General features: G+C 42.7%; 1 protein-coding gene across 1 annotated transcript in view; it reads left to right on the top strand.

Moving 5' to 3' along the window:
* The first annotated feature begins 1684 nt into the window (after positions 1–1684).
* SLC38A4 (solute carrier family 38 member 4) overlaps positions 1685–12472 on the top strand; it is a 67818-nt gene continuing 57030 nt past the window's right edge. Inside the window, exon 1 of the mRNA XM_029204557.1 lies at positions 1685–1772. The gene's annotated coding sequence lies outside the window, so the exon portion shown is untranslated. The remainder of the gene's footprint in view (positions 1773–12472) is intronic.

Raw genomic sequence — 12472 nt, 5'->3', positions numbered from 1 at the left:
TAGATATTCATGGTCTGAACAATGAGCCTTACCATTCTGAATAAAGTTAAATTGCATATGTGAGAACTTAAAAAGTAATTTGTGCTGCCTGATGAGTTTGTTAAACTGTGGGGATCGAGTCTCCATAGGAGAATGTTTTTTCCCTTAAAGAATGACAAATGAGTAGTAAATAAACGGGATGGTGAACATATATGTTACATGGGCTTTTTGGAAACAAAAATTTTGTTTAATGTCAGAAAATGGTGGGGAATTTTTTAACATCTTTATTGGAGTATAATTGCTTTACAATGGTGTGTTAGTTTCTGCTTTATAACAAAGTGAATCAGTTATACATATACATATATCCCCATGTCTCCTTCCTCTTGCATCTCCCTCCCACCTTCCCTATCCCACCTCTCTAGGTGCATCCACCTCACTACAAATAACTCAATTTCATTTCTTTTTATGGCTGAGTAATATTCCATTGTATATATGAGCCACATCTTCTTTATCCATTCATCTGTTGATGGACACTTAGGTTGCTTCCATGTCCGGGCTATTGTAAATAGAGCTGCAATGAACATTGTGGTACATGTCTCTTTTTGAATTATGGTTTTCTCAGGATATATGCTCAGTAGTGGGACTGCTGGGTCATATGGTAGTTCTATTTTTAGTTATTTAAGGAACCTCCATACTGTTCTCCATAGTGGCTGTATCAATTTACATTCCCACCAACAAGGCAAGAGGGTTCCCTTTTCTCCACACCCTCTCCAGCATTTACTGTTTGTAGATTTTTTGATGATGGCCATTCTGACCGGTGTGAGGTGATACCTCATTGTAGTTTTGATTTGCGTTTCTCTAATGATTAGTGATGTTGAGCATCCTTTCATGTGTTTGTTGGCCGTCTGTATATCTTCTTTGGAGAAATGTCTATTTAGGTTTTCTGCCCATTTTTGCATTGGGTTGTTTGTTTTTTTGATATTGAGCTGCTTGTAAATTTTTAAAATATAAACGGTTTTCCTTAAAACGGTGAGTGGTGCCTTAATGAGCAGAACTGAAATTATAGTGCGATTTATTATACCCTCATTCTTTCTTCATATATACTGAGGACTATGCTTACAGTGGAATCCCAGGAAAAAAATGACCACAAAAGACCCCTAGCCATGGTTAAGTGCTAGCAAGCTATCCTCTGCTCTGCTCTTGCATTAAGTGATTTTTACTGTGAATGACAGGTTTTTCGATTGTACCCCTTCCCCAAATGTTTTTTTTTTCCTTTATGTCAAGTTCAGGTTTGACATCCCCAAACCTGGAGGAAGTTTAGAGACACCTAGTGAAAGAAAGACTCTCTTACAGACTTCACAATGAGCACTGACAGGTATTTCTGTGTATAGGACAGATCCAATAAATGCAACCTTGACTAATGAAGAAACTTAATTGTTAAAAAAAAAAAAAAGCCCACAGAAAAGCTCACCTCACACCAAGATCTTCTCTGTTATCATGAACCCAAGAAAACTGGAGCAGGGGCTGGCAGGTCCCAGGCTTCACTCTTGAGGGACAGCTGGACAACTCAGCCCCACCTGGGAGGATGCTTTTGTTGACATCTCAGGTTGCCGCCTGATGATTGGTGGCTGGGCTGGAAGGGAGGGTCCACAGGAAACGCGACACTGGGGATGCTGCCCCCTATCACATGATGGAAATTTCCACTCTTTAGAAAGGCGAAAAGAAAAGAAAGAAGGGTCTCTCAATCCACCCTTTTCCCCGGATCCCAATCGGGAGAGGGAAGAAAAAGTAGGGTGAGTGAAGCTGTTTATATTTTCTGTTAGACTTAAAAGACTTGTCAGTGCGCAAACTTGTGGCTGGATCCCAGACGGAATGCGTGTGTGTGTGTGTGTGTGTGTGTGCGCGCGCGCGCGCGCGCGCCTGTGCGCATGGGGACACGCACACGTGTGCAGCTCGGTCTCTCACCAGTCTGGGGCTTTGGTCCGGCGCTGTGGCTCCTCATATCTTGTTGATGGCCCCAAATCCTTATCATTTAACAAAGGATCCCCTTTGGGTGCATTACTGCAAGTTAATGACCGGATTGACTAGAAATTAAGTAAGCCGGGGCAAGCAGAGGGAAAGGACAGAGGCTGGGAGAGATCCTGTGAATCCCTTTTCCAGGACAGGTGGCTGCCAAGGCTGCCTGGTCCTGGGGGGCGGGCAAGGGGTGCCTTGCGCTGGGGCGCCCACGCCCCCGGGCCCGGGATTCCCTGGGCGCTTGAATCTCGAGATGCTTGTACTGAGACCGCCATCCACCACCGTGGCCCGGCCTGCCTGGCCAGGGGCCCCGAGACCCCGCTGCAGGAGCTGGCTCTGCGTCAACTCGGGATCGCGCTGGCAAAGGTGTTACCCGAGTCGCGGGACCCGTGCCCGCGTCCTCAGGGCGGGGACATTGGGTGCAGAACCTAAAATAGACCCATCGTCGCTGACAGCTGGGCCGCCCAGGAGGCCAGCACGGTTCCCTGGGTCGGGGGTTCCGGCCCGGGGATCCGGCCCGGGAGGCTCCTTCAGGGGAGGAGGAAGTCGAGAGCAGCGCTGGGTCTGGGGGCCTTGGCTGCGGGCAGTGAACGGGTTCCAAGACTGAGCCCGAGGTTCCGAGGGAGGCATCGCGCGCCGTCGGACTGAGAAGCCTGAGGGGCGCTGGAAAGAAGGAAGGGGCGCCGCAGAAAGTGCGGGCAGGAAAGACGAGTGGAGCGGAGGGAACGCAGAGAGGACGTCGGGGAGGAGAGGAGAAGGAGAGAACGATAAGTGTCCAGACCCTGAGAGAGGTAGGAGTAGGAGGGAAAATGGAGAAAAGAGGAGAGAATGAATGAAAGGAAGGGAGGACGGAGACGGGAGCGGGGACGCAGGGAGCCCCCTGGGAGGGTGAGCTGAGAGCACCTCCGAGTCCGGGAGAGGAGAGAGATGGGTGCGGTGCAGGTAGGGGCTCTTCGCACAGGTGGGCGTGCGTCCTGGTGGGCGCGGGCTGGGGGTGGAGGCGCGGAGTGCGGAACTCGCGCGCCCCCCAGCTCCCCTGAGTGATCCAGCAGGGAGAAGTGGAGGGTGTCCCCTTTCATGTGCCCCGGGACCAGCCCAGGAGGTGCGCACCGGGCGGTTGACTTGGTTAGAGGAACGGGGTGAACTAAGCCGGGGAACCAGAGCCAGGGAGACTGGGTCCCTGGTGTGCAGGGCATGTACGGGGGAGTGAGGGGGCAAGATCTGGGGGCCTTGAGATACTTGGCGATGACCTGGAGATCCCCACCTGCAGTCCTCCGCAGAGCCTTTAAATACCTGGGTCTAGTTTCACCGGAGGAGGACGGGTTGGCTCTTGATGTGTATCTCTCAGTGCAAAAGGTGTATCTCTACCTGTCTAAGAGGGATCTGAGACCCTGAGAAGAGAAGAAAAGAGAAGAGAAGAGAAGAGAAGAGAAGGGGTAGCCTCTGCCCTGGAGGTGTAAGCAGACCTGGCCAGGCACTTACCTCAGCGGCCTCCTGGTCAGGTGCCCCATCCCCCAAGCTGCTGGATCTGCTTGCTTTGTTATCGGCTGAGTAGTGGTGCACCTTGTCACGCTTAAGGAAAGGAGGAAGTGGCCAGCCTTTCACCAGGAATGGTCTGTTTCCCAATTTCCTAGCTTCCTATATTCATCTTTATCTGCTTCCCAGCAGTGCAGACATAATCATTATGACTAAATTGTCTTATGTTGTAAAGAGAGCATCCTTCATCCAGATCACAATTTCCAAGGCCTGGTAGCTTGGATTTGTTTTAACTTTGATTATAACTTTTTGTAGACCTTAACTTTTGGGGGGAGGAGTTTTAAATTAGCCCATGGGTATTTTTTTTGTCCCCACTGCAAACAAGTCTCTAAGGATTGGGTGAGATTGGTGGACTCTCTCATATGGAACACAAGAAATCTCTGTGTGTGTGTGTGTGTGTGTGTGTGTGTGTGGTATAGTCTCTGAGATTCTAACAAATGAATCTACAGAAAATCTGTGTTCTGGATAAAAAGTTGTAAGAACAGAGACCCTGAAGAGAATATCTGATCTCCCCAAATTACAGATTACCATATGTGTTCAGAGACAGAAAGCTTCTATTGGTCTGATTTTATCACAAAACTTCAAAAAGCAGGAAGACTGGGGTAAAGGGATAAAAACCTTTCAAGCCTGCGGCAGGGATAGGAGGCAAGCTCTTCTGCCAGAGTATGCAGTACTAGGTGCTCCAAGGAAGCTAGTCTCTACTAGATTCATGATAATAATGCCTCACACACAGATATCAATGACTATATTCCTTATATGTTCCTAAGTGCTTCTTTTATGTTAACATTTGACCCTCATAACAGCCTTATGAGATAGATTCTATGATTCTACCCATTTTAAAGATCAAGAAATGGAGATACACAGTGTGGGGAGCACAGAACATCTTTGGAAGTTCTATTTGGACATTATTCTTAAGTGTAAAGAACAATTTTCTTTCACTTTGCACTTTATCATGGTCAGAACTGGACAGGTGACATCTAGGGACCCAAAACTGACTTCTTAGTCTATTAGAGACTAATCCTATCCTAAGAAAGCCAAAAGCATGACCGTGTACCTTAAGAATTAATCTTTGCCAGCCCCAGGATTGGATTGTTTTACAAGTGACATTTGAGAAATGCATAATATAGCTCTGGTTACCTTGTGAACTTTTGAGCTAAATGTCTTTCTTCTTTTAGGTCATTGTCTTTGTCCATTTCTGCAGTGTTTTTTAGGCATATATTCCTTTTTTCCCCCTTATCCTTTGTACTGACTTAATAATATTTTCTATTTTTTGTTTTCTTTTTTATTATTTTTTAATTTAATTTAATTTTTATTTTATATTGGAGTATAGTTGATTTCCAACATTGTGTTAGTTTCAGGTATTCAGCAAAGTGATTCAGATATATATATATATATATATATATATATATATATATATGTATATATACATATTCAATACATACATTCTTTTTCCGATTCTTTTCCTCTGTTTTAAATAACTTAAACCCCTCTTTTTAAAAAAATTTTTACAAATCCAAAGTAATCATTTCTATAAAAATCAAAGGTTTCATGGAGTTTAATGACTATTTACATATTTTAGTATGTATATAAATAGTATGACAATTCTGAAAAATGTGCTTCCATGTATCACATGAAACCATCTCACATGCTACTGCTACCCTGATGACATCTTGCAGGAAGGTGAGGAATGGAAGAAGGGGAGAGACAAAAGACAGGAAAGGAAGAGTCTTCCAAGCCAGACTTTGAACCAAGCCCCTTCCATGTGTAAATCACATTTAATCTTCACATGATACTCCATGGTCTAGGTGTTTGGTATCTCCATTTTACAGAGGAGGAAATTGAAGCTCAGAGAAATTAAGGGAAGAGTCAAGGGTCACAGAGCTAGTAAGTGACGGGGCTGGCCTCAGAAGTATGGTCCCTCCTGTGCCAAAGTTCCTGCTTCCAATAAAGACAGCAGTAAGATAAAGACTACTTGGAGAGCAAAAGCTTAAAGCAACAAGAAGCTCAGAGAGGTGGTACACAACAGAGCAGCCTGTGAGAGGTGGGGGAATGCAAAAACCAAATCACTTTCATGTGCCTGCTAACTTTCTGGTCTTCCTTCCACTCTGTTTGTAATGACTTAATTCTATTCATTCATTCCACAAACAACCATTGAGTATCATTATCCCCCAGAAAGCATATTAGGGAGTTTCTTTTATCCTTGTCTCCCTAACACCTAGCACAGTCCAGGGCAAATACTGGGTGCTCAAGAAATGTTTGTTGAATAAAGGAATTAGTCTAGTGGGGGAAAGAATAAATAAACAAACAGTTGTGTTAACAGCATGTGAAGGGCCAGGGGAAAAAGTCAGATTTGAGCACTCTGCCACAGAACCTGGCTTAGGAAAGGGGTCAGAGAACATTTCTAGACCGGATGATGCCTGAGCTGGGTTTTGAAGCAGAAATGAAAGTCAGCCAGGCAAAGAAGTGAAGGAAATAGGGGAGGATTCTCAACAGGAAGACTGGCCTAAACAGAGAAAGAGAGAAGGAGACATTGGGGAATTTAAGAGTTCAGTGGAGATTGCTGGGGGGAGGCAAGGGGGGTGGGGGGAGGTGTGGTCCGGAGGTCCTTGCATGGTTTCTCTGCAAATGTCCCACAGCTCTGCCCACCCCCCTTGAATGTTGGAAGTGAACTGTGCTAACAGGGAACAAAATAACTGAATACAGGAGTCAGCAATACATTTTATTATTTTATCATTTTATTATGGCCCTATAATAGAGAACTATAGTTTAATTTTTATAATGTTAGTGTTTTAAAACCTAAGCTCAAATGCAAAGACCAGACTTTGTTGTCCTCTGTATGGGAAAACCAAATTATTTTTCTTATGCTCAAGGGGATGTTTTATTTTAGCATAGGTACAATCTACGCAGTCATGAAAATGACTTCCAAACAAATGCTTTTCTATGTTTTTCTTAGGAGGTAGCTTGGGTAGGGGGGGGATTTCTCTCCTTATTTTAGTTTTTAATGGTTTTATTTTTTATTTTAGTGTGCTAGAGAAGAATCAGGAAGTAAAAATGTATTTTTAAAAAATGAGGTGAGAAGACAGTAATGAATTTCACCCTCTTATCTGCAAAGTAGACGTTTACGCTAGTTAAGAGTCTGGCTTTTGATAACAGACTTTGACAAACTTAACTCCCAATGTCTCCTCTTTCTTTAGGGATCTTTTATGCCAAGTTTTCCTTGCAGGCTCAGAGGTCTGCATGCCACGTCACCATTTCCACATTTGTAAAGCAGTCTCACTCATGTTGTCATTAGTAAGGGAATTCAAAGAGTAAATGAAACCTATAAATAATCCAAAACCTAACTTCAGTTAACAGATTAAAACCTCCACTTTTTAGCATTATGTCCTTGGGCAAGTTCCTTAATCTTTCTGAGCTTCCATCTCTTCATCTATAAAATCAGGATTATAATAGTATCGGCCTCCTGAGATTGTTATGAGGATTAAATGTGTTAACACATGTAAAATTCTTAGACTAATGCCTAGTATATAATAAACGTTCAACGTGTGAAAGCTCTTATTTTTAATGTTACTCCCCCTGCCACCCAAAGCACTATTAGAAATGTTAACAAATGTCTATACTAAGTGTTCTTTGATCATGTGTTTTCCTCTAACTGCCGTAACTAAAATGAAGGAAACGGAAGAGAGGAAATGAAAAACGGGCTAAATAATACTCATGCAGGACAGTCCAGCCCAGATAATATCATTCCCTGTATAATAAGATTGAAATGTTCCCTTGTTTCCTGTTGGCTATTCGCACCTATTGCTCCTGATAAATCTAGCATGTATCCATCATTAAAATGAACATCATTTCCGGTTCCCTTGTTTTCTCTCATATCTGTCTCATTCGCTCGCGGCTGTTGCCCTGGTACCTCACATAAGTGCCTGGGGTAAACAGACACTCATGCGTGTTTGTTGAATGAAGGAAGGAGGAAAACTGTCCTCCCCCCCACCTTTTTTTTTTAAACAATATTTATTGTTCAACTAAACACTATTTCATCGCCATGTTAAAGGTCTTTACAAAGTAAATCTGTATTGTTCATAGTCAATATAAATATTTTAAAATTAAATTATTTATTCAGTGTGCGTTGTTGCACATAATTAAGCATGCAGGCTTGGGAGTCAGGGAGTGTGGATATGAATCCCAGTGCCATCATGGAGTTGGGCTTCCTGGATTCAGATCTTGGCGCCATCCTTCCGACTTTTTCCTGGGTTCAAATTCTGGCTCGCTCACTTGCTATCTGAACCACCTTGAGCAAGTCGCTTAACCTGACTGCTTCATTCTCTTCATCTGTAAATGGAGTGAAACCATTCTTATTTCAGAAGGATTTTATGAGAATTAAATGAGTTAATATGTATAAAGCATTCAGAAACATACTTGGCACTTTGTAAGCATTAGAGGTGTTTGTTAAATTAAACAGTTAAAAGGAACCCCGGTTTTCCAGTTAGATATAATCACAAGTACTTACTTTATAGAATTAATTTGATGATACTGCATGGCACCTAATAACCCCCCCAAAATGTTACTGTTACTATTGCTATTATTGCAAATCTTTCTGTTTTGTGCTCTAAAGGAGTTGGAGCCCTGCCTCACCCTTTCCATTCTTGGTCCATTGGAAGTCTTATTGATTCTACCTTATTTCCTCCCCACCCAGTGTTTGTCCTGTCATTTTGCCTTGCGTCATTCGCAACTTTTACACCACATACTCCTCAGGACAAGGACTTTGCTCTTTGTTTTGGCATAATTTTATAACACTGGGTACACTCACACACTCACGGTACTATAAAAATGTTAAAGAAGAAAAGGAAAAAAGATGCAATTCACCAGGAGGCAACTTTGGCCGCCAGCTGATCAGGCTGTTTGCAGTGTTGGCACCCCATGCGGGCTGCCCAGCAGCATCTCCGGGGGTTGGCTGGTGCCTCGCGGGTGACGCTCGCGTCCTGCGGGGGCGTGGGGAGCATGAGCTGGGTCGCGGCGCGCAGGGAGGACCGCGGGAGGCCGCCGCCTGGGGACGCTGCACCGCTCACAGGTTTGCCTGCCGATGCTACGGACGGCTTCGCTAGAAAGACCAGGCTAGAGAGTGAGACGAACTTGGAGGGAGAAGTAGCAAAGAACTGAAAAAAGGCGGGGAGAGGGAGGCATTCGTTAAAGAGAGAGGCTAAGGTGGCTTTCTGTTTTGAGAAACGTTTCCTGCGTGCTACATGGGGCTACACGCTATGGTCTTATTTTCCGGAATTTTTCCAAATGGGAGAGAGGAATGTGGTACCTGGATGCAGAATGTTCCTGTAAACTAAAAGACCAAACTGCCCTTGATTGTTCGTGAGATCGAACTAAAGGGGTTCTTGTTTCCAGCCTTGCTTTGTGGATGTCTGGAAAGCAGTCAGATGGTTGAGAGCACTGCAGAAACAGAGGCCTCTGTGATGGTCCCGAGAAAACATTTCACCACGGTTTTATTCCTTCTTGCCTTTGAAGCAATTCTTTAGTGACAGCACATCTTTAAAAAAAGATCTGACACTTTTGGGGCATTGTTCTGCTATACTGTATTTATTCGTGCTGTATGGAGGAGCCCACACTTTTGGTTGACTTGTATATATTTAAACTTTTTATTTTAAAGTAATTATAGGTTCATAGGAAGTTGCGAAGGTAACACAGAGAGACCCTATATAGCTTTCACACAGTTTCCTCCAATGGTTACACGAGACATAATTTTCTTACAGTAGCAAGACCAGGAAATTGACATTGGTGCAATATGTGTATATAATTTCTGTGTCATTTTATCACATGCAGAGACTCATGCAACTACCACCACAACCAAGGTACAGAGCTTCCATGTCACAGAGGTACAGAACCTTTATAGTCACACCTCTTTCTCTCTACCAATGGAAACTAGATATTTTCCTTCTTTATATTTTTATCATTTTGAGAATATTACATAAATGGAATCATAGTGTATGTGATCTTTTGGGGATTGATTTTTTTCATTCATTCAGTGTAATGCTCTTGAGATCCATTCAAGTTGTTGTATCCATAGTTGGGTCCTTTTTAACTGCCAAGTAGTATTCCAGTTGCTTGACTATATTTACTGGTATATTTTTTCCTCTCAATTGCTATACTTATTTAGAACTTCAGTTGGATTAAAGACGTGCTGAAGGCACTTGGTAACGTGAAAAGTATGAGGACAAAATCTGACTGTTTTTCTCTTAAAAATGACATTTGTATGATAGGGCAAAAGGATGTATGAACTACATCTCCATTTAAAATGGAGGCCACTGGAGGGGTGGAAAGGAGGAAAGGAATAGATCAGAGAAAGTATGTTTTCAGACAATAAGGTATAAAATCTAGCACCTGTTAAAATTTCCACACCCATATAATAATGTATTCTGTGATTTTACCTTTAGTTTAGACAACTCAGATTTCTTGAAACTAATAAAAACAAAACCTCTGCAGTAGGAAACCCCCTGCTACATAGCTGATAACTCAGGGACAGACGCATGGCTGGAAATGCCAGCCAATGGCCCTTTAGTTTGATAGGGGTCACCAAGAGTCAAAACAGCATCTTTAGCCCCAGGCCAACTATCAAGGGTCCAGAGACAATCAGTGTTTACCCTACTCTGGCCTTTCATCCCACCTGTCAATGGGAGGAGCATCTCCTAGAGATCACTTAAGCCAGATTTTAAAAGAGGATGTTATCCTTCACCTGAATGTCCACAAACATGGGGAAACTGGACGCTGGTGGCTGTAGCTGGCTAAGGGAAATGAATCACTTCTGAATAGTATGGAGAAGAGATAGGCTTGGCCCCTCTGTCAGCCAGCTCCTATTAGAGAGCTCTCTACCCTGCAACACCACCGTACCCCCGAGCAGAGGAGAAAACAGAATATCCACTGCTCTCTGAAAGTACACATACTCCTTTAAGTTTTTAGAATTTCACATTTTGGAATTTCTGAGACATAACAATTCACAAAATAACACAAACTATCAGTCTCGAACACTGACTAGACTCAAGTTTAACTGAAGGCATTGCCTTAAGTCTCCATGTTAATGATTTCTGTTACCAGGGAAATATTCCTTATCTGAAACACTGCCCAAGGATGGAGAGTAGATATGGGATGCTGGTTCCAAAGCCTAAAACACAGAGAGGCTCGTCATAGGTAAAATAAGTTACACCTCCTTTGACAGGCAAATCTACTTTTCTGAATCTTTCAAAATGGAATATAATCGTGCTGTCTTTATGATTTATTTTATTTTGTGTAAATGTTAGATGCCCTGTGTTGATTCACAGGCTGTTCTTCTGGGTCCTATCTCCTGTGATTGGACCACATGGTCCCACAGCATGTGGTGGGGTAGATAACTCAGCCCTGTAATCTTGAAGGAGCCAACACTTCGCTGTAAATGGGGAGACTAAACAAAAGGCCCATTGAGTTTTGTTTACCTCTCTTATGCTATTGACTTATATGACTAACGATGACAGTCATTGGTGTAGGGGAACAGTGACATAAAATATAAGCACATACATAGACTATGGGTCTCAACATTGCAGGAGTTGTTTTTTAAGGTGTGATGGGAAGGTGTGTTTGTTTTCTGAACTTTTTCTATAAAGAGAAGAAATAGAGCTTTTCTGAAAGATAAATAAAATAGAAATACCTCATGTATTGTATCGATGTAGACAGAAATCAAGCATGAGCTGTACAATCACTTTCAAACAATTTTGTAACACTATAGCAGTATCAATACTTTGAAGAATGAAACCAAATCCAATGTTTTACATTACATTTTATACCAGAATTCCAGAAAGTTCAAACTCCTTAACCTGGCGGTCAAGGTCAACCTCAGCCAGACTGTACACAAGCATTCCGTTTGAGCTAAAGTAGACTCTAGTTGTTTTGATATTTCTGGGCCCAAACTTCTGATCCCATTTTTCCTGCCGGGAGCCCCCCTCCTCTCTCAGAAGCCTCACCATTTTTCCTCCATGACACCTGCTCTATTCGCCCCAACTCTCATGCTGAACCCTCCAGTTCAGTTCCATGACTTAAAGATGGGGATCCTATTAAGAATAGTGTCCAACACAGAGTAGGTACTCGATGGCCATGGAACTGGGCTCTAGACTTGGGGTTGTGAGTCCTGCTCAGCCAGTCCTTCACCAGCTTTGGTCTTTGGATAAATTACTCAATCTTTTTGAGCATAAGTTGCCTCACTTGGAAAATGGGGAGATAATAATACATACCCCAAAGATCGGGATATTACTGATTTGACACGTGTGAAGTGCCTGGCACAATGCAGGGCTGTAATGAATCTGATTATTACTAGTGAGAACTTAAAAAAAAAAGAGATTTCAGACTTTACAGAATTAACAGGATAATGGTGTGGGTGCAGGATGATGACCACAAAACTTGATTGTTTAGGCCTCTCAGTATCTTTCAACCCTAATTGTTATCATAAGAAGGAACAGAGTCCCTCTATGCCTGTCAAGGAAGAGAGAGTCTCCAACTGCCCACCCACTGAGACTGGACACAAACAGATGGAAACAATGATTCTTCCCTTCTTAGATCTAATAGAAATATGTGTGGCTTGGCACAGATTTTATTTTTGGTTAGAGATAATCAAGTGATGGATGAATTTCTATAAAGAAGGGAACAAATGCTAGATTCAAAGAGTAATTACAATAGTCTCATGAGGAATCATCTATCCTTGAAGCTATTTACAAATACAACCTGTAGCCTTAGAAAAGGGAAAATTTTGATGAATTAACTGGTTGTTTGAGCTACATAATACCAAATTACTAGATTTTCTAATACTTCCCTACAAACAGGTTGGTGTTTTACTGAAGCATGCCTTCAGTCAAATCAAGGGCATAACCATTAACACTTTTATTGGTTACAATGATGTCTAAACAAACCCCTTTTTTGT

Source organism: Monodon monoceros, unplaced genomic scaffold (genome assembly GCF_005190385.1).
Source record: "Monodon monoceros isolate NGI ecotype Baffin Bay Population unplaced genomic scaffold, NGI_Narwhal_1 Super_Scaffold_6, whole genome shotgun sequence".
NCBI classification, from domain to species: domain Eukaryota; kingdom Metazoa; phylum Chordata; class Mammalia; order Artiodactyla; family Monodontidae; genus Monodon; species Monodon monoceros.
The sequence above is the reverse complement of the archived record's forward strand: the minus strand, read 5'-3'. Positions and strand labels throughout refer to the sequence as shown.